This window comes from Orcinus orca, chromosome 10 (assembly GCF_937001465.1).
Source record: "Orcinus orca chromosome 10, mOrcOrc1.1, whole genome shotgun sequence".
NCBI lineage: Eukaryota > Metazoa > Chordata > Mammalia > Artiodactyla > Delphinidae > Orcinus > Orcinus orca.
In genome coordinates this window covers 93,744,017-93,770,660 of record NC_064568.1, presented here as the reverse complement: position 1 = coordinate 93,770,660, position 26,644 = coordinate 93,744,017, and the positions used below count along the sequence as shown (strand labels likewise).

General features: G+C 43.6%; 1 long non-coding RNA gene across 1 annotated transcript in view; it reads right to left on the bottom strand.

Moving 5' to 3' along the window:
• LOC125965690 (uncharacterized) overlaps window positions 1-24,718 on the bottom strand; it is a 94,023-nt gene extending 69,305 nt beyond the window's left edge. Inside the window, exon 1 of the long non-coding RNA XR_007479922.1 lies at window positions 24,660-24,718. This is a non-coding gene — a long non-coding RNA (uncharacterized LOC125965690). The remainder of the gene's footprint in view (window positions 1-24,659) is intronic.
• Between the last annotated feature and the right edge of the window lie 1,926 nt (window positions 24,719-26,644).

Here is a 26,644-nt window from a genome sequence, read left to right as displayed (position 1 = left end):
ACCCTGTAGGGGAGAATCCTTCCTCCCTCTTCCAAGCGTCTGGTGGTTTATAAGCAATCCTTGGCATTCCTTGGTTTTTCAGCTACAGCACTGTAATCTCCGCCTCTGTTGTCAAATGGCTGTCTTCTCCCTGTGTGCTTCTGTTCCCTTCTTTTAAGGACACCAGTCATAGTGGACTAAACTCTTCCACCCCCGACTCCAGTATGACCTCAATTTAACTAACTACATCTGCAGCAATCCTGTTTCCAAATAAGGTCACATTCCAAGGCACATGGAGTTAGGGCTTCAACATATCTTTTTGGGGGATGCGAGTCAACACACAACAGGGATGAGCAGGACAACTGCGGACCTTTAAGATGAGGGTTCTGGCTGAAGAGGAAGAGTGAGATTTTTGAGGATCCGTTAGCATCTGCCTCAGAGACTGGTCCTCTGGAGGGCCCCCCCACTGACCACTTTTTGGCTCCTTGAAGAAAACAGTTTCAGATGAAACTAAAAGAGTGCTTTCCCCAGAAATCTCTGTGAGACTCTGGGGTTGTGAAGCAGAGAATGAAGCACAAATGCTGGGAGAAGGAGACAGGGGAGGAGAAGAGAGGAGAAGGGAAGGGATTCCCAAGTGGCTAAGAGTACTTGTTTGGCGGTATTCAAGAGTATCATCAGTATGACTTTGTAACCACAGAGCACGATGGGGACAACATGGAGACTCCAATCCAACATCACTTCAATCCTCATGAGATATGGCCCAGCCAAACAGGAAGAATCTGGAAAGGGTATACAACTCGATTTGTAGAAGAGAGAATAATTGAGAAAAGTTAGCTATCACTTGGAGTAAGAGTAACATACCATATCTGCTACCACAGCTGATGACCTAATTGGATATTAGTTCAACTTGAACCCAGAGGCCAAGTTGCAAAACCAGTCCTGATGGAAAGATGCCTTATTGTCAGGGAGTCCATAAAAAGTATTTAGTAGGAGAATTATCCTGAATAACTGTGGGCACATGGGTCCTGGATAAAAATCTGATGGATAAAGAACCTCAGCTCCCTTAAGACACATCATAAGAGCTTTTGGAATAATCACAGGGGCTTTGGGGGAAGGTCCCACAATCACTATGCAGAGACAAGCCTGCGACGGATGTGTGAGTGTCTCCCCTCTTAGACAAGGAGTCTTTGCTCCCACCCCTGTCCCCACACCGTCGGTATTTGGAGTGTGGTAGGTCCTCATTGCTTGCCAAATACACAAAACCTGACTTCAATAAAAATAAAGCAGGGTGTGAACAGAAAGGCAACAACAAAGAAAAAATTCAGCAAAGGGTGGCATTTCACCTACAAATGTAGATAACTATTGCCCTCTCATTAAGAATGTATAAGAATGAATAGAAAGACAAATAGGACAAAATTAAAAGTCTGGAAAGAGACAGAAGAACACATTTAAGGTATGAAAAAGGTGCTATCTCAAAAAAATGGGGAAAGTTGGATTTTTTAATAAAAGATGTTGGGACAACTGAAAAGCCATTTGGAAAAATATGAAATTGGATCCATACATCATACAGAATACCAGGAAAAACTCCAAATGGGTTAGAGATCTCAATGTGAAAAGTGAACCCATTTATTTTTCTAAGAAAACTTGGGTAAATTTCCAACCTAGTAGTTGGAAAGCCTTACTGTGACTCACTGTTCAGAAGAAATAAAGAAACAGGTCGATAAACTTGTCCAAGCATTAACACTATCTTTTGTGTGGCAAAAGTCAAAAGACAAATGACAAACTGGGAGAAATACGTGCAACTTATATCAATAAGGGACTAAGCTCCCGAATAGTTAAAGCACTCTTTAAATAAAATATCATCAACAAAAAAAGAAAAATTAACAGAAAAATGGGTAAAATGTACAATCCATGAGAAAAGGAGATGGCCTTTAAAAATATGTTCAACCAGACTTGTAATAGGAGAAATTTATATTAAAATTATATTGAGCTATATATTGATGTTATACTGAGATTGGTGAAAACTCCGAGTTGAACAATACTTTCTGTTAGCTGGGCTTAGAGCATCTGGCACTTCACATATTGCGGGTGGGAGTGCAAAACAGTACAAGCTCTATGGAGAGGAGCTCAGCAACAGCTCACCAAGTTACATATGCATTTACCTTTTGACCCAGCTCCTTGGAAATCCCCTAAAACACATCTACCTCCACCAATATAAAACATATTTGTATAAAGCCATTAATTGCAGAATTATTTTGTCATAGCAAAGGATTAGAAAGAGAAATGTCCAAGAATGAAAACCAATGAGGTGAATAAACTAGTACTAAGGGCCTAGAACACAATGGAGTGCTTGGCAGCCATATAAAAAGAATGAGAGAGCTCTGTAGACACAGATTGTTCTACAGGATACACTGCTAAGCGAAAAAGGGTGCAAAATAGTAATGTGCTGTGCTATATTTGTGTATGAAATCAGAGGAAATAAGAATATAAATATACACACACAAATATACTATACGTTCATGCATGTATGTGTGTCTAGGTGTTCTGGATCTTTTGTAGAAAGAAATACTGGAAGAATAAACCGGAAACTATGGTCACCTATAACAGATGTGAGTAGGGGGCCAGGGAAGGGGGAATAGGAATGAAAATGAGACATCTGTGAGAAAGACTTTTTATATCATTTTGATTTTGAACCATGAAAATGTGTTACACAGTAAAAAATAAAATCAGGCAAAAAGGAAAAAAAATGAACACATTAACCGGATCATTGAACAACCATCAGAAATCAGAGAGATTCCTGAGTTGAAACTTTCTCCATAAAATGATAATTACTATACAAGCCCTCTGGCACTCAGCAACCTCTGGAAATATTAATAAATATGGGGGATGAGCACTCGGCCCAGGTGCCCCATAACAGGCATAACAGGAATTGCCTGGAAAGAGCAACGGTAAAGACTGCTGGCTCTGGAGACATGGAAAACTTGGGTTGAATCTGCCACTTGCCACTTCCTGGAAGGTGAGTTTGAGGAAGTAACTTAAAAGTGTCCATCAACGGATGAATGGATGCAGAAGTTGTGGGATATACATACAACAGAACATTCTTCAGCCTTGGGAAAGAAGGAAATCCTGCCATTGGCAATACCATGGATGAACTCTGAGGGCATTATGCTAAGTGAGACAAGTCAGACAGAGAAAGACAAAAAAGCCAAACTTATAAGAACAGAGAGTACAGTGGGCCCGGGGAGGGGGGGAGTTGGGGAGATGTTGTTGAAGGTACAAATTCATAACCAGTAGACAGATTAGTCCTAAAGGTCTAAAGCATGGCATAGGGATTATAGTCAAAAACACTGTGTTATAAACGTCAAAGTTGCTAAGGTCTTAATTGTTTCCCACAAAGAAAGAAATGATAATTATGTGACATGATAGAAGTTTAAGGTGATGCTACTGAAGTAATCATATGGTAATATATACATTTATCAAAATCAGCACAGTGTACACCTTGACACTTAATCTCTGATCCTGTTTCATCACCTGTAACACGGGTACCATATGGATTAAGGGAAATATTGCACAACATTGTCCCTGGTTCACACAAAATTAGCCCCATCCCCCCTCTTTGTGGAAGGTCTACAAATCCCAGGGACAAGAGGTGACCGTGTAAGCGAGCAGGACCCTATGAGGCCTCCCCAGAATAGAACCCACCCATGTTGTCTGCCGGCCTTTTGTCTGTAGGAAAACTTTAGTCGAAGAATAAATTTAATCAGAGAAGTGAGAAAATGCAGAAAGAAAGGAAAACAGTCAAACAAGACAAAATAATACTTTAGCCATTAAACAAAGTCAAGGACCTTTAGTTCTTCCTCAAGGACCATAAGTACTATTCTGAGCCACGTCCTTCGAGCTGTTTTGCAGCTACTGAAACCCCACCAGGTGGGAGAAGTGAACTGTCTGCTGCCCAGAAGCACGCAGATCCCAGGCCAGTTGGAACCAGCAGGTTGATGATGCCGACTCCCACTTACCTCACCACCAACCAATCAGAATAATGCCCACGAGCTGATCACGCCCTGCTCCCTGAACACTGTAAGACTCCTCACTAAGCCTTCTTGGGCGGGACACACAGTCTTGAGGGCATTAGCCGGCTGTGGGCCCCCTTTGCCTGGCAAAGCAATAACGCTACTTCTTTCTACTTCACCCAAAACTCTGTCTCCGAGATTTAATCTGGCACCAGTGTGCAGAGGCCGAATCTCAGAAACAGCCATGATATCAGGAGACCCACAGCCTCGGGAGGAGAGGGACTCAGGAAGGAAGTGCACTTTGCTTTGTGGTACAAATGGCAGTTCAGGTGCTGGTCGCCCAAACACTGGAAACAGAAAGTTCCCCTGGAGAGCCTGCAGAGCGCAGGGCACCGAGAATACCTGTCCAGGGACCCAGAATTTAAACCCAGTCACTTCTGGCCTCCACTGCCTGCTTCGTTTTTCCCCTGCAGCAGTTTCCCTTCCTCTCTGGAATTCTCCAGAAATGGCTGTGAAAGAGTTTAGATTCCTTTGTTCTCTTTTGACCTTTGACTAAGAAAAGTGATTCAAAGTCTGCTACAGTGCAAAAAATGAGCTTTGCAAAGTACCTGCAGGAGATCTGAAAATCTTTGAGCTCAGTTTGGATGTTATCAAGGACCAGACCTGGGATTAGTTTTGGTTTGGGGGTTCTTTTTGTTTGTTTTTTTATAATTCTTTCTTTCTTTATTTATTTTTGGCTGTGGGTCTTCGTTTCTGTGCGAGGGCTTTCTCTAGTTGCGGCAAGCGGGGGCCACTCTTCATCCCAGTGCGTGGGCCTCTCACTATCGCGGCCTCTCTTGTTGCAGAGCACAGGCTCCAGACACGCAGGCTCAGTAGTTGTGGCTCAAGGGCCTAGTTGCTCCGCAGCATGTGGGATCTTCCCAGTCCAGGGCTCAAACCCGTGTCCCCTGCATTGGCAGGCAGATTCTCAACCACTGCGCCACCAGGGAAGCCCTGGGATTCGTTTTTTATTCATATAATTTTGTCTCAGGAAAAGGCAGAAACACAGATGCACCTCCTGCACAAACTGTCAAGGTTTGTGCAACTGAGGGACAAACGTTGGCCAGGGATGTCGACAGAAAGCAAGGGGCCCCTGGTCTTGGCTCCAAAGTCAAGTCGCTTTCAGTAGATACTGATTCCAGGTATGGAATCAATTTCTGAGTCTGGCTGATTAAGGAAGAAGAGAAAAGAAACCGAAAACTATAATGTTTAGGTAAATCAGTCTTGAAGACACACTGATTGACTGATTGATCATTTATTCATTCATTCATTTTACTCATCAAATAAACATGTATTGAGTACCTGTTACACCAGCCTGCATGCTGGTTGGGGAAGACAGAAACAGAGAAACCTGATTAAGGTACTCGCCATGAGAGGAGAATTAAAATCAGGAGGGATTTCCGGTTCTTAGGTTTGGAAGGAATCTTAGAGGTCATCTCACATTACTCCTCAAGATCAGATCTAGCAACTGAAGCCCAGAGCAGTCCTACCCAAAGCGATACAGCTGATTAAGCACAGAGCCAAGAACAGGCTTGGGTCTCCTAACTCCAAGTCCAGTGCTATTTCCATTGCAACTTGCTGGTTCAGAGAAAAATTCTCCTGTGTCGGAGAGAGAAAAAAAAAAAGAGAGCTGGAAAATATGTATTTATTTGATACGATGAAGAAAGGTGAGTTGATGGCTTAATTTTCCTCCTTAAAATTCTGGAGGAAGAGAATTCCTTGAAGACAGGTGCTGGATGGGTAGGGAAAATGTATTTAATTAATCATTTCAGGATTCACTCACAAATATGGGCTTCTTGGGATAATATCCATTAAGATCCTGAAGGAAGGCCTCAGTGTGCTTCGCTGCATTAGTGAAAGATGAGTCACCTTACTATCTTACATATTGGCTTCCACTTCAAAATACGTCCCTTTGAATAAAAAGGCCTAGCTATCGTGGTTGAACTCAGATTCACTTGGTCTCCATGGCAACAACGGCAAATCCCCACAAGTCACCGGAAAGGGGCACTTGACATCTTGAAGCACAACAGACAGACCCTTTACATCATAGCGGTTCCTCTCACTGCTAGAAGGGAAGGAGACACCATCAAACACACATTCCACAGCTGCAGAATAAAAACCTCTGCACCCAGCCTGATTCTTGAAGCTGTTGCTGAGTTCAAGAGTCATTCATGAATGTCACTACTTGTAAGCTGACAATTTCAGAGGGCTCTCTGACACTCTCCTCCACCACGCTTACCCCAGCCCAAACAGAATTGGACCTAGTTATAATTTACATCTATCAGAAGCTGGTTCAGGTGCATAAGATAGACCATCCAAATGAGCAGTGACTTAAACACTCAAGGTTTTACTCTTTCACTTAAAAAGTCTGTAGATAAGCAACCTGATGCATTTACAGCTACTGAGCAAAGCCTTTAGTAAACAAGGCTCCCTCCAATAAACTGCCCCACCATCCATCCCTAGGGTATGACTCTCTTCCTCGTGGTGCAAAAGCTATCAAACTTCATTCTGCTGGCAGATGTGGAAAGGATGATGTAATGTATGTGTGCCAGCTATCTTTCTAGGAGGTTCTACTGCAATTGCCGAAAAACGTTTGTACAAATATCTCATTGATCAGCACTTAATTATGTGGTTACACCTGGTTGCAACAGAGGTAGGGCAATATAGTCTTGATTCCTAATAGCTTTGTGCCCTTTTAAAAGGCAAAGGTTCTATTATAAGGATGGAAGGGAGCCAGCAGTCCCTGGTATAACATGTAATCTAGGTCCTTTGAAGAGCTACCTGAACCGTTTAATACCTCTCCGTACAAACGGCAACTCAATTTTGGCCCCTAACTCCAGTCCACAAGCCCAGTGGTTAAAATGGTCTTCATATAATCATGGGCTAGTGATCCCCAGGTGATGATGTTGGTTGGAGGGGTTACCGCTTAGTGTAGAAGCAGTGATATAATGAAGTTACCAGGCAGGGGGGTCTGGGGACCTCCATGCGTGACTAGAATTCATAGGCAGATGTGTCTCCAGGTGGCTGTGTGCTCCTGTTCTCTCAGCAGCATGCTTGGGCTGGGGCACACCTGGACACAACGAAGCAGAGGGATGCCACCCCACTCCTGTGGACCCACTCATTGACTGCTGAAGCCAGAATATGCATTTGGGGGTCAGCTGCTGAGAGGAGGCTGGGAAACCTGGGGACTCCAGGGCCTGGAGGCCCCGGTGCATGGAGACTGGATTCGGGTACAGCATCTTCTGCTAGGTTATTTATGGGATAATCCTGCTTGCCTCTCCCTGGAATTAGAGAGGGTCATATTTTCAGGGTTTATAGCTTCAAGGAGGAAAGGCCACAAAAGAACAACTTAAAATAAGACCTCTCAGCCTTTGAGATTCAAAATAGACTTTCGAACTCCCAGCAGATATAATAGGTTGTCAGAAAGGGCCTTTGTGTCCCAGTGCCTGGCTCCTGGGTATTAAAAGCAAATGTTTCTGCCATAAGCAACAGATTTGGAGAAAATGCTTGATCCTATGACATAAGAGCCAATGTGCTCAGCTCTTAAGTTCTGATTCCATCTGGGGACAAGGAGACAAGGAGAGTCAGGGAGGAGAATAATAGAGAAGAAATGATGGGGGTCTGTACCCTGCTGCCTTTGGCCTAGTCTTGAAAGGCAGGGTGCCATTGATCTTCTACATCAGTTTGGGCGTTTTGTGCCTTGAATTTTCCCTGGGGTTTTGAGAGATGGTAGGTATCCATGGTGTCTGCTCTTTCACTGTGACACAGGGGAGGGGAGATGACAGCAGGGGACACCTGGGGAGATGGGCCTGAGGTGCCTTCATGTAAGCCCCCTGCAGACCTATGGAGCACAGGAGCTGTGATGTTTTCTCAAGGGTCCTAGAGGAAAGGATGCGGTCCAGTGACAGAGGACTTGGGGGCAGTGCACTAAGGACAAGGAGATGGTGCTGCGTGTACCCAGGCCAGCCGGTAGGGCCAGCTGACCTCCTCAATGCTTTGCCTTTCCACAACCTTCTCAGAGTTTATGTGGCACCCCAGGGAGAGAGAGCAGCAAGTTCTGAAATGACTCAGAGAACTCTGACTTGCCATGTCAAGTCACTTCTGCCATCAGTAAATATGGGGCTCAAGACAAAAAATAAGTACAGTTATGATAAAACAAAGAGCTCTCCATATTGGGCACTTCTGAGTTTGTGGCCTGAGAAATTCAAACTTGCTACAAAATTGTATATCATCCAGCTTATTTTAAAAACTGGATTTTATTTCGTATTACCTGAATGAAACAGTAAGAGAAGGATGTTATTTCTGGGAGGGCCTCATGTGAGTAAATAAGAGTTACTGGGGGGTTTCTTGCAATTCTTTATGAATAATTTTTTTTTGCTAGTAAACACATTTAATCAAATACTGTTTAATCAGGCATTATACATATTTGTGGATAAGCAATTGGATAGAAATCTAATCAAATAAGGATATTCCGTAATCAGCTTATCAAGGGGCCCCAGCAGAGACCCGGCCCTGGATCTTCACAATCTTCCAATTGTCCCTGAAATCTTACTGGTTAATCTGCAAGATGGGCCCTGCTGCTCTGCTTAGCGGCTCTAGGGTAGTTATGGGCATGGGGCCCCACGGGGAGTTGTAGTGTTTCTCTTCCATGTGTTATGGCACCTCATGCCCTCAGTGCATTTCATTCTCTCAGCCTGGAAAAAATAACCTATCTGTAAATGCGTTAGTGGAGGGTCTTCCCAGGGCCTGTGGGCTCCTGTTCTGGTCACTATATTAGGGATGATTCTCTTCACCCATTGGCTGCGACACTCGGACTTGTTATGTCACATCTCTTAACCTCTATTTTCTTGGGATACTCACACCTTCCGCATGGAAATGTTGTAGGAATGAACATAACCCTCAACAGCCGGCACATAGTAGGTGCTCACCATGTTTCCTCCCTTTCTTGAAATCTCTTCTGGAGTGGAGAGGAATGGCTGAGAGTTTCCTCCACCCCCAAATCCTATTGGAATTTCTGGATAGAATTTGCTGAAGTTCTGCTATAACCAGTGACATATTTTGAGGCCATCCACAAACTTGTATATTCATACTTCATTTTTTATTTTTAAGAGATCTGAATATTTGACTGCTCTTCAGCAGGAATACTGGGAAGCCTTGATATTTCTCAAAGGGAAGAATGATTTGTCAGTCAGGTAAATGTGTCCAAGCTACTTGACATACAGGAGCCCATTGTTTCAATGTTAAGTATTGAATTATGTTAGACAAAGATCAGAACGCTGCTTCTAACTTCCCAATGGATGCTAAAAATAGCTGGGATACTGCAGTTTCATTATCTGGAACAGGGGAGAGGAGACTTAAAAAAATTTTTTAAAAAAAGTCTAGCTGAGGGCCACTCAAAGTCAATCAAGGTCTACTTCAATAAATAGCAACTAAATGTAGTGGCTTAAACAAAGAAAGAGAAAAAATAGAAATCATTTTTATATTGGCTATTAAAATAAAGGACACCGAACATAAAACTCTATCCAACAAACAGCAAAATATAAAACCATATGCTGTAAGATTTTGATTATCTGGAGCCCTTTGGAAAGCAGCTGATAGCTGACTTTTTCTATATAGCTCAGGATTTATATTTTCAAGCAATGAATTTTTAAGACTTTAAATGGAAATCTCTCTAAAATAGATCACACTCTTTTATATATTCTTTAGCAGAGTATAAAGAACATAATTTAACCTCTTCCTGACTTGGGATTTCAATTAATTCTTTTTAATATCAATTATTATACGGTCCTGTGTTAAGACAATGACGCCCTCAAAATCAGTTTTAAGTCCATGGGACTGTTTGCCTCTTTATTAGTCCCAGATTTCTGTGTTTATCAATATTTTCTCTCGCTACCTGCTGTCACTTCTCACTGCTGTCACATGTCCATCTTAAGTGGACATACGACATTTCCTCCTTCCTTATTGCTTTCAGTGATTGGTAAATCCAATCCAAGTTTGTTAAAGCTATTTGTAAACTAGGAATAAATTGATTCTGAATGAACATTTGAGGGTTTGTGAGGAAGGGGTATGAGTCTTAGTGACTGAACTTTAAGATACATTTTATTCAGAGATTTATTTATTCATTTATTTATTTATTTATACTCTGCTGGTTCTCAACTATACCTGGTTATCAGTTGATGTGTAATACACTAAAACTTTTCATAAACTGTAAAGTGCTGTACAAATATAAGGTACTGTGGATATCTTTAGAGACTTTTGTATAACCTGCATCATTCCCGACCCATAGGCATGCCCAGCTGTTTTAGGCCCTGAACTGATCACGCTTGTCTACATACTGGTGGACAAGTTATTATTATGTGACTGAGCAAATACAGAAAGATGGTGCTGGGAGTGGATTTTATATTTAGGGCCCTGGATCATGGATTTTATATTTAGGGCCCCTAGTTGGCTAACAACTACTTGGTGCAACAAGCACAGCAGGGCATCTTGGCCACCAGGCTGTTGCAGGCTGGGTACCGGTCCTGCCAAGTGGTTGAGATGTGCTTCTGGGCACATCTCTGTGATCCCTGGAGGTGGTGGGATCTGGGGCACCTGGAAGCCTCAGGCCGGCCTCTTTTTGCCTCGAGCAGACTTAGTTGTTTATCTCAGTTTGCTGTACAAATATTCTCACTTTCTCTGTGTGTCCTGGTGTGAAAATGTGCTGAGAAGGGCTGGCATTAGGTAGCTATGCTGATTGCTAGGAGCCAGGTTCAGGGGTATGGATGGCTTATGCTTTCCCAGACCTGCTATCTCCTGGCAATGCTCTGTTCTTGTCACAGTAACAGGGACATCTATGTGATTGGGTGGTCCAAGAGGTCACTGTCACCAAGCTGCTGACCCAGCCCTCTGTGAGACAACCAAGCTGGTCCTAATATGTGGGAATTGTTTAAAATTAAGCTCATTTGGGACTTCCCTGGTGGCGCAGTGGTTAAGACTCCATGCTCCCAATGCAGGGGGTCTGGGTTCGATCCCTCATCAGGGAACTAGATCCTACATGCATGCCACAACTAAGAGTTTGCATGCCAAAACTAAGGAGCTGGCAAGACACAACTAAGGAGCCCACAAACCGCAACTAAGATCCGGTGCAATCAAATAAATAAATAAAAATAAATATTGAAAAAAAAATTAAGCTCATTCAACGTGTGCTTATTGAGCACAGACACTGTGATAAACTCTGGAGACGCAAAGGTGGGGGACGTAGGACCCCCACCCAATGAACTTGAGAGGGAGACAGGTGTGTGATGATGTGATGGAGGAAAGCCCCACACAGTTGTGGCCTTCATAAGGGGATGCCTGTCCTTCCTTTATCCTCCAAGCCAAACAAGAGATGAACATAGTGTGGCAACAACACCCCGTGGCACGTTTGAACTCCTGGGTGGTATAACTGCTTATTATGTGATTGAAGAATCATGGGTCCGTGAAGCTGGTAATCCTGCCATTCTACCTGCAGATCTCTAGTCCCAGTCTCTGGAGGCCCCCCAGGGCGTCCGACATGTTTAACCACAGAGCAGGAGAGCAGGTTTAACGTCGCTTCCTGCCACACTGCAGATGCAGACATGAAGTCAGCGAGGAAGCAGACACAGTACAGCAGTTTTCCTCTGAGCCAAACAGCCTTGCAAACAGTTTGTTAAGCCTGAAAACGGCACTCTGAGTTAAGTTGAGATTTTTGTTGAGAACAGTTTGGAATTTGTCAGATTGACCCAACTGGACTTAAAAAAAATCTTAGTCAACCATTAGGATAATAAGTTTTGACCTACAAGAATAGGAGGAAACCAAACAAGTAAACAAAGCCCGTCCAAGGATAGCATCCTAAGTGCCTTGTTTTACAAATCCACGGAGATTTTCAGCTTCAAAAGGAAATACATTGGGCTTCCCTGGTGGCGCAGTGGTTAAGAATCTTCCTGCCAATGCAGGGGACGTGGGTTCGAGCTCTAGTCCAGGAAGATCCCACATGCCGTGGAGCAACGAAGCCCGTGTGCCACAACTACTGAGCCCACGCACCACAACTACTGAAGCCTGTGCGCCTAGAGCCCATGCTCCACAAGAGAAGCCACCGCAATGAGAAGCCCACGTACCACAATGAAGACCCAATGCAACCAAAAATAAAATAAAATTTAAAGAAAAAAAAAGGAAATATGTTTACTTACGATTCGAAGGTTGTGGTTTCCTTCTTAAACAAAGTGATATGAGATTTTGTTCAGATAAAACTTGAGGGCTTTGTTCCTCTGAATACCTAAACTCTTTAGATTGAAGCTGGGGTTTATTCCTTCTATCCAGTAATAAGGACAACTAACACTAGTTGAGCATTTGTTGGGGACTGTGACAACTGTCTACATGAATTATCTCTTGTTAATCTGAAATACAGGGCATTTTTGGTGAGTCATATTTTATATTGCTTTAGTGTTTCTCACAAACATTGCTTGAGAAAAGATTCAAGGGATACAAGAGAAAGAAAAATGGGCTATCTCAATACGTATACGGCATCGCGTTGTCTTGGCGATTAGCTGAAGCACAAGATTACTTTTGCAAACATGATCATTCCTCCTCCGAGACTAGCTATATTTTGAAGAGTTCACATGATCCAAGGACTGAAGCTGTGTTTGCTATACATTTGGATTCCTTCTTTGTACTGTATGGAACCCAATAATGTACCAGCAATGAACTCAGGTCTCCCATATTGAGAAAAATGCTACTTTGGCTGTGAGGAGGTTTCATGAGGCAAAGATTTTTAGACACCCTGAGCAGAATTTTGTGATTTTTCCAGGAAAGGTTCCTGTTTGCCAGGAAAGGTTCAGATGTCTGGAACATCTGAAGTACATGCGCTCCTGGATTAATGAATATTCCAAATTCAAGCAACTCAAGGGTTGTGTTGAAAACAGGAAGTCTCCTCAGAGGCCTGGAGACCGGAAAGCAATTGCAGGGCTCTGCCTTTCCTTCTCCCAGGGCAGCCAGCTCACTGGGCTCCAGTCACACTGGCCTCCTTCAAGCCACACACAACCCTTCTCATGCCTCAGGGCCTTTGCACCAGCTGTACCTTCTGCCTGGAAGCCTCTCCCACCCCAGCTCTTTTTAAGCCTGATTATCATCATTCCCCAGGTCTTAGCTCAAAAATCAAGATGCTTTCCCTGACTCCCTTATCTAAGTTAGATCTCCCCAAGTGAAGGCATTTATTCTAATCTATGATTATCTTGTATGTTCACTTGTTTACCATCTGACTCCTTTCATTTCCACATAAGACCCATGACTACAGGGCCTGGGTCATGTTCACCACTGTATCTGCACTGCCCAGCACACTGCTCAGCACAGAGTCATGACTCCATGTGTACTGAGTGAGTGAATGAATGAATGAGTAAATCAATTAGTGAATAAATGAATAACATTGAATTTAGCTATTTTAACAAGATGGGGTATTATGAGATATCACATAAGCCTTCCTACATTTACAGTGTTGTTTCTCTGAAAGATGCCCCCACTGAGCATGCAACTTGGGAGTAATCGATAGACTACATACAAGGGTGAAAATGGGCTAGGACATAAAAAAGTGGGAATAACAATATGGAGGTATTAAATGTGCCTCTGAAGAAGTGTAAGGAAAGTCTGCTTGCCCTTAAATAATCTTTGTCTGAAAATATCCCATCTCTCAAAATCTTGTCACTCATCACTGTTTCCCACTCTTGATATGACTTCTCCTGAGAAAATAGAAATGTCCACCCACATTCCTGAATGCCTCATGCTTCCCATAAAAATTGGGGTGGACAAGCAGGGGAGAAAGTATATTGGAGAGGTGTTAAAAAGCCTCCTTTTAGACCCTAATTCTATGGTCTGTTTTAAGGGAGAAACTCCTATCTTAAGCCTTAGGCTTTTGAATCTGTGAAAGTCTGAAACTAACACAGTAAGCTGTTGTCTACTAGGAAATGAAGCAAACAAATATAATGCTAATTTGATGGGTGGAGGAAGGAGGATATTTATTATGAGAAGCCCAGAGTTGCCTGCAGGCTGTGGGAGAATATGGGCTTCTGGAGGAGGGGGAGAAGACTGGAGGAGTTTGAAAGAGGAAAACAAAGTCCTCTCATTCTGAGACCCTTCCCCAGAAACTAAGAGGCTCGGGTGGAGCTTGGGGGTTAAAGGGAAAGGACAGGAGCTGCCCTTTGGGAAAGTTCTTGGATCTGTGCTTCTAACCCCGTTTGCAGCAAAGCTACTGGAATTCTCCAAGGCTTAAGAATAGGAGAAGCACTGTGGCCTCAACTGTGTAGAAAGAAAGATGTTGGCAATGCTTAAAGGTTCTTGTGTCAACATAAGGGGAAGTGGGAAGCTGACTCCCTGCTGCTGAGACCTGTCCCCAGGTCTTGGGGACACATTCTTGGATTCAAATCTACCAACATAAGCTCCAAAGAGTCACCATCTCTTTTAGTAAGTCCTAAGTACCACTTGAGGGGTGTCAGGTACCATAAAGATCTAGAGAGGGAAAAATGCACTTCCAGATGTGGGTCAGAAAGGCTTCAGGAAAGAGCTGACTATGAGAGCTGACTATCCATGTAGACCTTTGCTGGATAGAGAAAGAGAAGCTCTGGGGTAGAGAGACCAAAACAGCAAGAGCAAAGACATGGAAGAACCAACACAGGGGCAGCTGCTAGAGGCTGATGTGGAGACCTGCTGTATTTGGCTGGGAGGAGAGGAGGAAGTCCACTGGCCGCTGGGCACCATGGAAGTGGAAGCGATGTCAGCAAGGAGAACAGTGAAAAAGCAGATGCTGACGACAAAGGGGACACACCTGAAAAATACCACCTTTTCCAAAGATTGATGGGTTTTAACTCTCCCGAGTGAGGTATTCATTTATTTACCAACAGATATTTGTTGAATTTCTACTATGTTGCCAGGTAGTATTCTAGCTTTGGGGAGAAAGCAGGGGTCATTATAGACAAAAGTCCCTTCTTCCATGGAGTTTGCATTCTAGTGGGGAGCAGAACAGAGCCAGGCCAGGGAATGATGTGTCAGATAGAGTCAGTGGCACAGGGACCATTTTGTCTCATGCCTGCAAAAGCAGACAACTCTCCTTCCCAAGGACTCACTTACTCATTCATTCATTATTTATTCATTCACTTTGCTTTTTAAAATTTTTTTGCCAGATACTGTGCTAGGCACTGGAGCAGAGCTATAAACAAGACAAGTAAAATCCATCCCTTTGGGAGCTCATGGTATAGTAAACATGCAGCAGATAAATAAATAATATAATTGGAAGTATGATCATTGTGATGGAGAAAAATAGCAGGGAGAGAGGGGGGAATTCCCGGTGGCGCAGGGGGAATTCCCTGGTGGCAAGCGGATTCTTAAGCGGTTAAGAATCCGCTTGCCAATGCAGGGGACATGGGTTTGATCCCTGGTCTGGGAAGATCCCACATGCCGAGGAGCAACTAAGCCCCTGTGCCACAACTACTGAGCCTGCACTCTAGAGCCCACAAGCCACAACTACTGAGCCCATGTGCCACAACTACTGAAGCCCACACGCCATAGAGCTTGCCCACCACAACTACTGAGCCCATGCTCTGCAACTAATGAGCTCACATGCTGCAACTACTGAAGCCCATGCACCTAGAACCTGAGCTCCGCAACAAGAGAAGCCACTGCAATGAGAAGCCCACGCGCTGCAATGAATAGTACCCCCATTCGCCACAACCAGAGAAAGCCCACACACAGCAAAGACCCCACACAGCCAAAAAAAGAGAGAAGTGAGCGGGTTCTGAGGGGATGATTGAACAGAGAAGGGATGAACCATGTGCCAATGGGTGAAGAGTAATCCAGAGGAGAGGAAAGCAAGGGCAAATGCCCGGGACAGACTGAGCTTCAAGTGTCACGGAACATAAGTTCATGGGTTGTTATATCTCTCCTCTCCTCTCCTCTTTCCTTTCTTTCCTTCACTTCTTTTAAACACACTCTACTTCTTAGTAAGGACCTGCGTAAATCAAGGCCCCTCTTACTACAAGGGGAGAAACAGTGTGACATCATGGAAAGAGACCACTGGTGTCTAGTTAGAAGACTTGCCTTTGTTTTCTCATCTGCAAAATTGGGGTCGCAGTCCATATGTTCCAGTCTCTTGTTCACAAGCATCGAGCCTCTGCTTCGTGATGGAAGAGGTACCAACAAATGTTCTTAAGAGGGAAGGAAGGTGAGCTTCTGCCCCCTGCCTGGCTGGCTTCCTCCACACATTCTGGATCCTCTCTAGTTCCATGGCTGCATGTAGTGACCAGGGCGGGAAAGAATTCCACTGGACCGCCTCAAGGTCCGTGCCATAGAGTTGAAAGCTTTGCTGATGTGTGTGGTAGTGATCAGCGAAGGCACTTTGGACCCTTGCCTGGTACCCAGTAGGAGGCACAGAAGTTCTGAGAGCTGGAAGCTGGAAAGAGCTGGTCTGGGGTCCCAGGAGGTGACTCCTTCTCAGTGCATACAGCAGGGGCATATTGGTGTGGTAGGCAGGGGATCCCTGCATGGCTACAGGCGCCATTAGTTGGTTCACCTTCATTCGGTTTCCCCTGAACCCCTGACTCTATGCACTGCAGTGTGGACCCGGGCTTCTAGCCTGGGAGTCTGGTCTGCAGCATCAGTGCCTCACTGGGGGCGGAGAGTGGAGCTTTTACTGATGAAGAGAGTGAGGCTCAGGCCGAGGGAGGGACTTGCCCAGGGCTACGCAGTGGTAGGACAAAAACTTGAGTCCAACTTCCCTGATATAGGATGGGATCTTAAAGGAAGACCGTTATGCTGAAAGAGGAGGTAGAAGCATCCTAAACTTCCAAAGACAGCCTTGCCTGTGGCAGTGACTCTGCACCCTGACTGCACAGAACAATCACCAGGGGAGCTTTTAAAATTCCCGGTGCCCAAGTCTCACCCCAGGCCAAATAAAACAGTATTTCTGGGGCTGAGTCCAGACACCAGTGTTTTTTAAAGCGTCCCAGATGGTGCCAACGTGCCACCAAGGTTGAGAAGCACTATCTAACGGCAAGCTTGCGGATGGCTGTTGAAAATAAAAATACAGTCATTTAGAAACTCTCTCTAAAACAAAAAATAATACTGATAATTTGCTCCTTCTTCTTTTCCTGGTCAATTCAAAGCAGTCATTTTTCAAGATAAAAACCTGGGTTAAAGAGATGTAAAAGCAGGAGTAAATTTTATAATAAATTACTAAGTGAGAAATAAAAGCCATAAATAATGTAAAAATGAGAAGAGCTGAAAGAACTAGGGCAGGAAGCAAAGCCAAGAAAGTAGAGAGAGGCCACTTGGGGAAGGTCTGTGGGTCTGAATACCAATGGGAGAAGGAAAGCTAGTGAGTGAGTCCTGCCTTTTTTTGTTGTTTTAAATGTTTATTCATTTATTTATTTCTTGGCTGTGTTGGGTCTTCGTTGCTCTGTTCACGGGTTTTCTCTAATTGCGGCGAGCAGGTGCTACTCTTTGTTGTGGTGTGCGGGCTTCTCATCACAGTGGCTTCTCCTGTTGCGGAGCACAGGCCCTAGGCACGCAGGCTTTAGTAGTTGTGGCTCGCGGGCTCTAGAGCGCAGGCTCAGTAGCTGTGGCACACAGGCTTAGTTGCTCCACAGTATGTGGGATCTTCCTGGACCAGGGATCGAACCCGTGTCCCCTGCATTGGCAGGTGGATTCTTAACCACTGCGCCACCAGGGAAGTCTGGTCCTGCCTTTTTGAAACTTCAGAGCGATAAGCACCTTGGATACCTGAGGGAGCTCAGCCTTTACAAATGACTAACAAGCTCCACCACAGGCAGCCAGAGCCTCCCAGGAAGGATGGTCATGGCCCAGCATGTCCAGGACCGAGCAGGGATGTCGTAAAGAGCAGTGGAAACGCAGTAACACTAGCCTCAGGCGTTCGCTCAGCTAGGAGGTGGGGTGTGGGGCAAAGTGTATCAGAATCCATGGGGGACAAAGAGGGGAGAGGGGCTTTGTTCAGCTTGAAGGGCTCGGGTGATTTGGACACACTCCTCCCCTCTCCTCTTCTGTCCTCCATCCCTCCGCTGAGAATCACTGTCCCGAAAAGGCTCCCCTGAAAGCCCCAAACATTCAGGAACTTTGTGATTAGCATATTGTTTTCACTTTCCAGGTGGCTCCCTGAATGACCAAACTGGTAAGGGTAGCAGGTAATGATTTCAAATCATTGGCACTTGAGGACCAACTTTAGTCTCAGTAGTGGTTCAGTCAAAACCTCTCAAGGGGAGGAACATCAGTCACTGTCCTTTGATCAACAAACAGTAAATTCTCTGAGCAGATTTGCTTCTGACACATTCCCAGCAAGCTCAGGCTGTGAATGAAGATTTGTAAACTCCAGGTATTTTATTAACTGGTAATCGTTTCTTTGCTTTATGGTTTCAGAATAATCCTTCCTCTCTTAGACACAGTGCACTGAAGAGAGGACTTCCCAACGTAAGGTTCACTCGTCTGAACTGGTGATTCTTTGTCATCAATTAATTATGGTTGAAAGTTGAGAAGGTCCATGGGATTGCCAGGTGTTTGGGGACAAATGGAGATCACTGAGTTTCATAAGTGACCTCGATTAAACTGTAGTCGAGCTGGGGCAAGATAGTTAGCTGTGTGTGTGGGTCAGCTTTGTTCTCAGGTATTGCAAGAGTTATGTGTGTGCAGTTCCCTACTTCAACCTCTTTGACCTGCACAAAAACCTTCTTGAGAAGATAGAGGAGTTTAGATTAAGAAGTACTCATTATGCTATTGGAAGACCTTGTCTCTAAGTCTAGAATATGTAAACAGTTACTACATGACTCTGGCTGAAGGGAAAAATCTGCATGAAGATTTTTCTACTTTCTTGGTATACTTTCATTCAGCGCCAAGTGGCATCTTTCCCTGCTTTATAATGTGGTATTGTTATGGACATGAATGTTCATTTCCCCCACAAATTCGTATGTTGAAACCCTACCCCTCTGATGGGATGGTATTAGGAGGTGGGGCCTCTGGGAGGCAATTATGATTAGAGGCAGTCATGAGGCTGGAACAGTCATGAATGGGATTAGCATCCTTGTAAGTGTCATGAGAGAGCTTGCTTCCTCTCTCTGCTCTCTGCCACGTGAGGATACAATAAGTCACCACTCCAGAAGAGGAACCTCACCAGAGTCCAACCAGGCTGGCACCCTGATTGCAGACTTCCAGGCTCCAGATGTGTGAAAAATAAATTCCTCTTGTTTATAAGCCAGCCAGCCTATTGACTTTTTAATAGCAGCCTGAACTAAGACAGGTATATTTGAGAATGTTCTCAAAGCATTGACTGGAAAGGCAGATATTATCATCAAAGTGTGGTTAAACAAATATCAACACCCTCCGTGATTCACAGTGTTACTATGGTTTCCTGAAGAAAGAAAAAAAAAGTTCCAAATTGGCAGATCGGCATAAGTGGTGCATGATGAGATATCCTTTTGAATGTCTAGCTTAGGAAATGGGTGCCTTTGATGTGAGCGTGTGTAAACGTGCTTTTGACACCTGTGTGTAAATGCATAAAGCAAATATTGAGATGCCAGGCCAGCAGAAACTGCTTGGCATCCACATAAAAATTCCCAAACAAACCTTTAGCATCACAACTCTACAAAACTAATCCTACTGTTCCCATTGAATCATCTAAAATAAGAGGACATCTCTTTTGCCTGCACAGAATTAGTCAAGCTCCTCTTCTGCATGATTACATCTCTGGCAGAAGCTTCCTTTGGGCCTAACCCACTTATTTAAGCATGGCTAGTGTTGTATACTGGTTAATGGGAAAGGGATATCTTGTATCTCTTAAAAAACACAACAAGGTTGGGAAAAGAAGAAATAGTCACAAGTCGTTCGATTGGCAGCTGGGAGAAAAGTAAGCCACAGGCTCAGCAGTTGAGTATGTCACTGACCCCTGGGCTCATCCACAAGAGCACAGCAAGAAACAGGCTTCCTGACAGAACATTCAGAATCCCCAAAGCTCCCTGGCCCAAAGTCAAGCCATGTTCTGGGAGTCCACTGACAGCTGCTATATAGACTCCAATTGGGAAAGATCATGCCTTAAGGAGAAATAGTATGAGTTGGCAACCTTTTTGGTAAACCTTTTGGTAAAGGCCCAGATAGTAAAAATTTTAGATTTTGCCAACCATGCGGTCTCTATCACAACTCCTCAGTTTTGCCATTGTAGCACAAAAAACAGCTACAGATGATACGTAAACAAATGGTCATGGTTATGTTCCAATAAAACTTTATTTACAAAAGCAGGCCCTGCACCAGGTTTGGCTGAGGGTCGAAGTTTGACCAACCTCTCCTCCCTGATTATATCATTGAGAACAGTATGGATGAGTGAAAGGTGCACATGTTCACCAATTACAGAATATGATTTTTAGAGGCAGCCTAGCGTAGCATGAATTCAGATCCCAGCTCCACCACTTCCTAGCTGGACAAACTTGAGCAAATTACTAAAGCACTCCATGCCTCAGTTTATCCAGCTATACAATGAGGGCAATAATAGAACTTAGTGCTTGGGTAGTCCCAAAGCAGACCCTGAGGAAAGAACTTAGGCGCAGGTGATTACTTGAGAGGTGATCCCAGGAAGCACAAGTGAAGGAGGGGGGGCAAGTGAAACAGAGAGAACGTCATGCAGAGCCATCAAGGAGTGGGTCATTCCTGAGGGGAATGGGGCGTAACCACGCCGAGGACCCTCGGAGGTTCTGTGTAGGGTGGAACAACCAGGACGCTTATCACCGACAAGCAGTCCTCACTATCAGTCCACACGGAACAGTCCACTGGGACTGCAGGGGTCATCGGGGTGGACCGGGGACATGTGAGAGTGTCTGGCACAGTATGTCATGGGGTTATTATAAAGATGATGTGAAATAATATTTGTGAATCACTTAGGAAAAAACGCCTGGCATTTAGTAAGTACTATTTAAGTGACAGTCAAATGAAGAGTGGACATCCTTCGAAGCAGTAGGAAGAATATTAGGCATGACAAAAACTAAATTGTTGAAATTATGTACCTCTAAAGGCAATACTGGTTGAAAATTTAAATAAGTTCCACAGTGGATCATGAAGGAACGCGAGAAGTGTTGGGAAGCACGTAGGTATTACAGGCAGCGGCCGCTCCAACATTCTAAAGCTGTGACTTAGTGCTCAATACTACATTAGCTGATGGCAGTGATGCAGAGTAACTCTAGTGAGGCTGCGGACAGGCTATCAAATAAAGCTCACACCATATTTAGTGTCTGCAGAGCTGTTATGGTGGCATGGCAATCAGGCACAAATAATATGCCATTTGCATAAATTACTATAATTTGTATTACTTTTATACAAGCAAATAAAAGTTTTGCTCTTCTCACACTGTCTTCCAGTATCTAAAACTAGGAAGATATTGACCATTTATCCTAATATGGTTGAATCATCCCAACCACCTGTGTTCAAGGATGAGGGCCCTGAATTGTATCCCGTGTAGTTTGGGCTTCCCTTATTTACAACCTTCCTGACTCTGAATTCCACTCATTCTCACTCTGCAGGTCTCTCCCAAATGCTCCCATCCATGGAGCTCACTTTTCCATGGAGTTTTAAAGCATGCTCACATGTTCCCCCTTTTCTTTTCCTGAGTGTTCTGGCTGCCAATGGGCTCTGTCTGGGGAAGGGGCCACAGCCTTGTAACCATATTTTGGCAGGTTGGGGAGAAGGATCGGTGACCAAGGAGATCCTACTCAGGAGGGGACAGGGAGCACAGAGGGAAAGAGCACAGTAGCTTTAGCATCTAGAAGTCCAGGTGGATGGAAGGTGAAGCGTTGGTCTTAACGAGAAATAGGTGATGAAAAGACAGCGCTCGCACCAGTTGGTTCTTGTTTCCGGGATTCATCCGCAAAAACCTGGGCAACAATCTTTGGCACTGGTCAGGAGCTGTACAAAGAAGCCTTTGATTACTTCCACAGGCTGGAGAAATGACCTAGAGTGGGAAGAGGAGGAAAGAGCCGTACCTCCTACTCAACCTCGCCAGGCACCCATGTTACTAATGTAGAATAATCTCCACAGACATTTCTAGACAACAGTGTGTGTCTCAGTCAAAATGCTTTTGCTCACAAGAAAGAGAAACAAAACCAACTGAAAGTGGCTTAAACTAACAGGAAATTTAGTGTTCTACAAAAGAAAACATCCATGGTCATTAAATTCATTGCTTCAAAAAAAGGTCATCAAGGATCCGGATTCTATTCTGCCAGCCTGGGTGTATCATCCTCATCCTTAGGCTCACTCTCCCCATGGCTGAAGATGGCTGCTGCCTTTTTGTGCATCACACACAGACACAGCCACATTGAGAAGAAGAAGAGACCATGTGTTCGTAAATGTCTCTTTTCAGAGTGAGGAAACCTTTCCCAGAAGCCCCCCAGAAGATCTTCTCTCTCAACTCATGGGTCACAATGGACCACAGCTCAGTCCTAAACAATCCATGGGCAAGAGGAGTAGGACCACTGAGGCTGGCTTAGATGGGTTAGGATTTGCCCCTGTAGCTGGTCTGGGGTTGGGATCAACCTCCCCTGATTCATGTGAGAGAGAAACAGATTCCAAACCAAATTTGGAGCTCTGCCGACAAGGTAGCAGGTGGATGGAATGTTGCCTGACAACCGACAGTAGGATTTTAGAGAGATCAGGAAGGCCCACCTGATACTCTTTTACTTCCTGAAAGCTTTCCTACTTATCTGCAGGTGGCTAAAACCTTTTTAAAGGTCCAGAGGCCTTTGAATACGCAATTTCAAAAGAAAAGCACAAACATATGAATATGGCTGGAAAATAGTGGGAGTTGCATGAGTTTCCCTTTATTGGGATGCATGCCTCCCCCACCATTCTTTGCGCCCATTATGGGCAGGAGACTACTATTCATTGTGTCCCCAGTGTGCAGCTCAGGCTGACACTCATTTCCTGTCTTGCCAAGTCTCCCATGTGCCTATCTTGATGGGAACCATGATGAGACACAGTCCAGTCATGCATCCCAGACGTAAGTCTGACTTATCCTGGTCTAAATGGTTCCACCCCAGGCTGATTTGGTACCTTTTCTTGGTCCCAGTTCTTGACAACATATTTTTCAGAGAATTTATCCAAATTTAATGACTATACATACACCTGCCCCTTAAGCCTGAGCTGTTGTTTTTCTCCTGCATATTTAGTCATAGCGTCTCCATTCTCCACCAGCATCAAGTTCCAGAAGACACTTCTCTGCTTTATCTTTAACCAAGTAACAGTCTACAGATTAGTTTGACATCTATTATTGTTATACCTCTATGGTTTTGCTTTTGGTTGAATTTATCATTTCCTCTAATACCTTCTTTTCTTAAGTTCACATTTCCTGCTTTCCCCACCAATCGTCTCCTCTCCTGAGACCCATAATCCCCACTGTTCTGTTCTTGCCAGTCATCATCTACCTATTATAAAGGAGCCTCCATCAAACTCGCATTTCTATCAGCAAAAGATAATCTGTGTCCACAAACACAAAATGGCACGGACATATACACACTACCAAACGGAAAACAGACCGCTAGTGGGAAGCAGCCGCATAGCACAGGGAGATCAGCTTGGGGCTTTGTGACCACCTGGAGGGGTGGGATAGGGAGGGTGGGAGGGAGGGAGACGCAAGAGGGAGGGGATATGGGGATATATGTATACGTATAGCTGATTCACTTTGTTATACAGCAGAAACTAACATGGCATTGTAAAGCAATTATACTCCAATAAAGATGTTAAAAAAAAAAAAGTTAAGAGAAAGTACCAGAAAACAGTGCCTCACAGGGTGGCTGAACATATTGAATTTGATTTCCTTCAGCAGGTACCCCTTGCTGTTTACACAAGTACAGTTATTAAGACACCAGACATGATTTTCCTTGTAATAAAGTTTCTATATTCCTCTGCTCTTTGGAGAAAGTAATAAACTGCTGGGTACACAGCAAGTCCAATAAATACCCCCATACACTTAAAAAAAAATTTAAAAAGAGGCAGTACCAGACTTACAAACATCTCATACAAATGGCCAATTTGTATGTACACCATCCCCCCACTCCCCATCACCTCCTTCAATGCATATAAACTAGGAATTGCAACATGCATAAATTCAGTGCTTGTAGAAGCCTACCAAGTGGGAACCTAATGTTCTTTTCCCTTCTACAGCTGATCCTATTTTGTACCCCATGCAAATGGATGCTGATATTTATATAACTTTAAAGGGCTTATAAAGTCCACAAAGGAATCTGACACCCATATTAAAGTTGTATCCTTAGTTCACCTCATTGTAGAAAAGTATTGCAAAATATTTGAAGTTAATTCCCATCTGGCCACCTCCACAATAGCTAACCACAGCAGGAGAACTTAGAGAAATGCATTCCAGGCATGCCTGATAATTTGTTTGCTGTATGACTTTAAGCGAAAGCTTTAACTTTCAATATATATTTGATTTTCAAAATAGGCTTCAGAAGAATACAGTGAATGTAACTGTTCCATTGAGGTGTGACAGACTGTCTCAGGGTTCTTGGAGTCTGCTGTGGATTTTGTTGATTCATGAGGTTGGGTTATATTTTGCAAACTGTCTTTAATAGTGTTTATGTATATTATACATACATTGTAGGATCTTCTTTACTCCACTGTGGAGATTACTGCATAGGCTGTGAATGTCTATTCCCAGTAGAGCATGCTTTCTGCTCTGGAAAAAAAGAAACCATGAGTTGATCAGAGATGGGGTGTTAGAGCATATTTAAAGGCACAGAGACCAGTGGTAAGAATGAGTTTATGGAAATACTTAGTACCAGTCCCTAAGGGAGTAATCACAGATAGACTTTGAAGCTGCTTAAGAACTGGCAGCATCATAGATTTTTATAATCACCCTAGTAGCTGCACTAGATTAGCCTAATGTAGTTCTGGCACATAGAAGATGTACAATAACCACTTGTTGAACTGAGCTGAAGCTTAAGAAGAAGGACTGAGGCTTAGTACATGCAAGAGGGGAGGAGCAGCTAACCCTTTTTCAGAAATGAATTAAATCTCAATGCTCTTTTATCCGCTTCAGAGTTTGAAGTCTATTTTCCTATGGTCAGTGCTTACAGGGGAAGGAATGGGTAGCAGAAGAAGATACAGGAAGAGGTTATAAAGATAACAGCTCACACTTACTGGGAGCTTACTATAGACCGAATATTATGATGATGGCTTACCAGGACATCAGGGGAATGAAATGAAACTCTGGACCCGTTAGCTTTTAACTAACTTTGTTCTTTAATTATGAAATTAATTTCTAATATTTCTTCATAGTATTCCAATCTACCTGGGCATTTTAAAATAAAGCAAAGGCATTTTAGTTTGCTCTTATACTTGAAAACTCATGATGAAACAGTAATGAAGGATTTCATTATGTCAATGAAATGACAGCTGCGGATATAGCCAGACTGGTGTTGATTTACAAAGAAAAAAATTGATTGGCCAAATTTTAACATGGCTTTGGACATTAATCACAGTAGTCTTGAAAATAATTTATTCTAACCAGCCTGCCATTCTCCTCTGGGGCATGAAGAAGCAGTGTGCTTGGGGCTAAACAGGAGAGAAGGGCTTACTCATTCATTTATTTATTCAACAAATTGTTATTGGCTCTTATTAAGTGTCATGCACTGTGCTAAGCACAGCGGATACAACAATGACTAAAACTAACTCCTTCCTCCCAAGGAGCTCATGTCTAGAAGGGAACACAGATATGTAAACAATTAATGTCAATAGAGTATGAAAAAAATTTTAATGGATGAACTATCAAGTATAAGGAGCCTATAAGAGGAGCATCTAATCCAGTCTTAGGGAAGAAAGGGAGAGAAGAGGAAGGCATCTAAAGCAAAGTCCTGAAGGATGACTTATCAGGAAGCCAAGAGCAGGGACAGGAACATTCCAGAGACAGGGAAGGAACCACCATCAAACAAAGGCCCCAAGATCATGGCTGTACACAGGAAGAAACAAAAACAGTGGTGGAGTCACATGGTGAAATGGGATGTTGATGTGGGCATTCAGGCCATATTCCTAAGGGCAACAGGACAATAATCATTAATCCAAGTGGTATAAATAATTGAAACGACCGCCAAAAGAACTAGGACAGCAGGCATATGAAATATGTCTCGTGAGGTTTGCAGCATGACTCCCAGCACTTTAGGCTCGTGACTTGCACTTGCACATAGTTGATTGCGTGAATCGAAATGTACACTAAAAGCGAACATTTAATGATATGTGCACATGTATATTCGTGTAGGCCTATTTACTATTGAGCTGCATGGAAATTGAGCCTAAATAACTATAATCAATAGTGCTTTTACAGAGTTAAGCCAATATTCTTTTCTCACCCTGTTAGCTCCTAAATATCTATTATCAATGAAATGTCATCAACTGTTCCTCAGCTCACAGCTCACTTGCAGATTATATACAAGTTAAAAGACAAAAATCCAATATATTATTTCCCAGGATCTGGGGTTCTTCCCATCACTTCACATGCTCCATGTTGAAATAACATTATGTATGAGTGACTCAAACAAGTGAAGTATTGTATGGTTAAACAGCAGTAAGGCAGCAAGTAGATT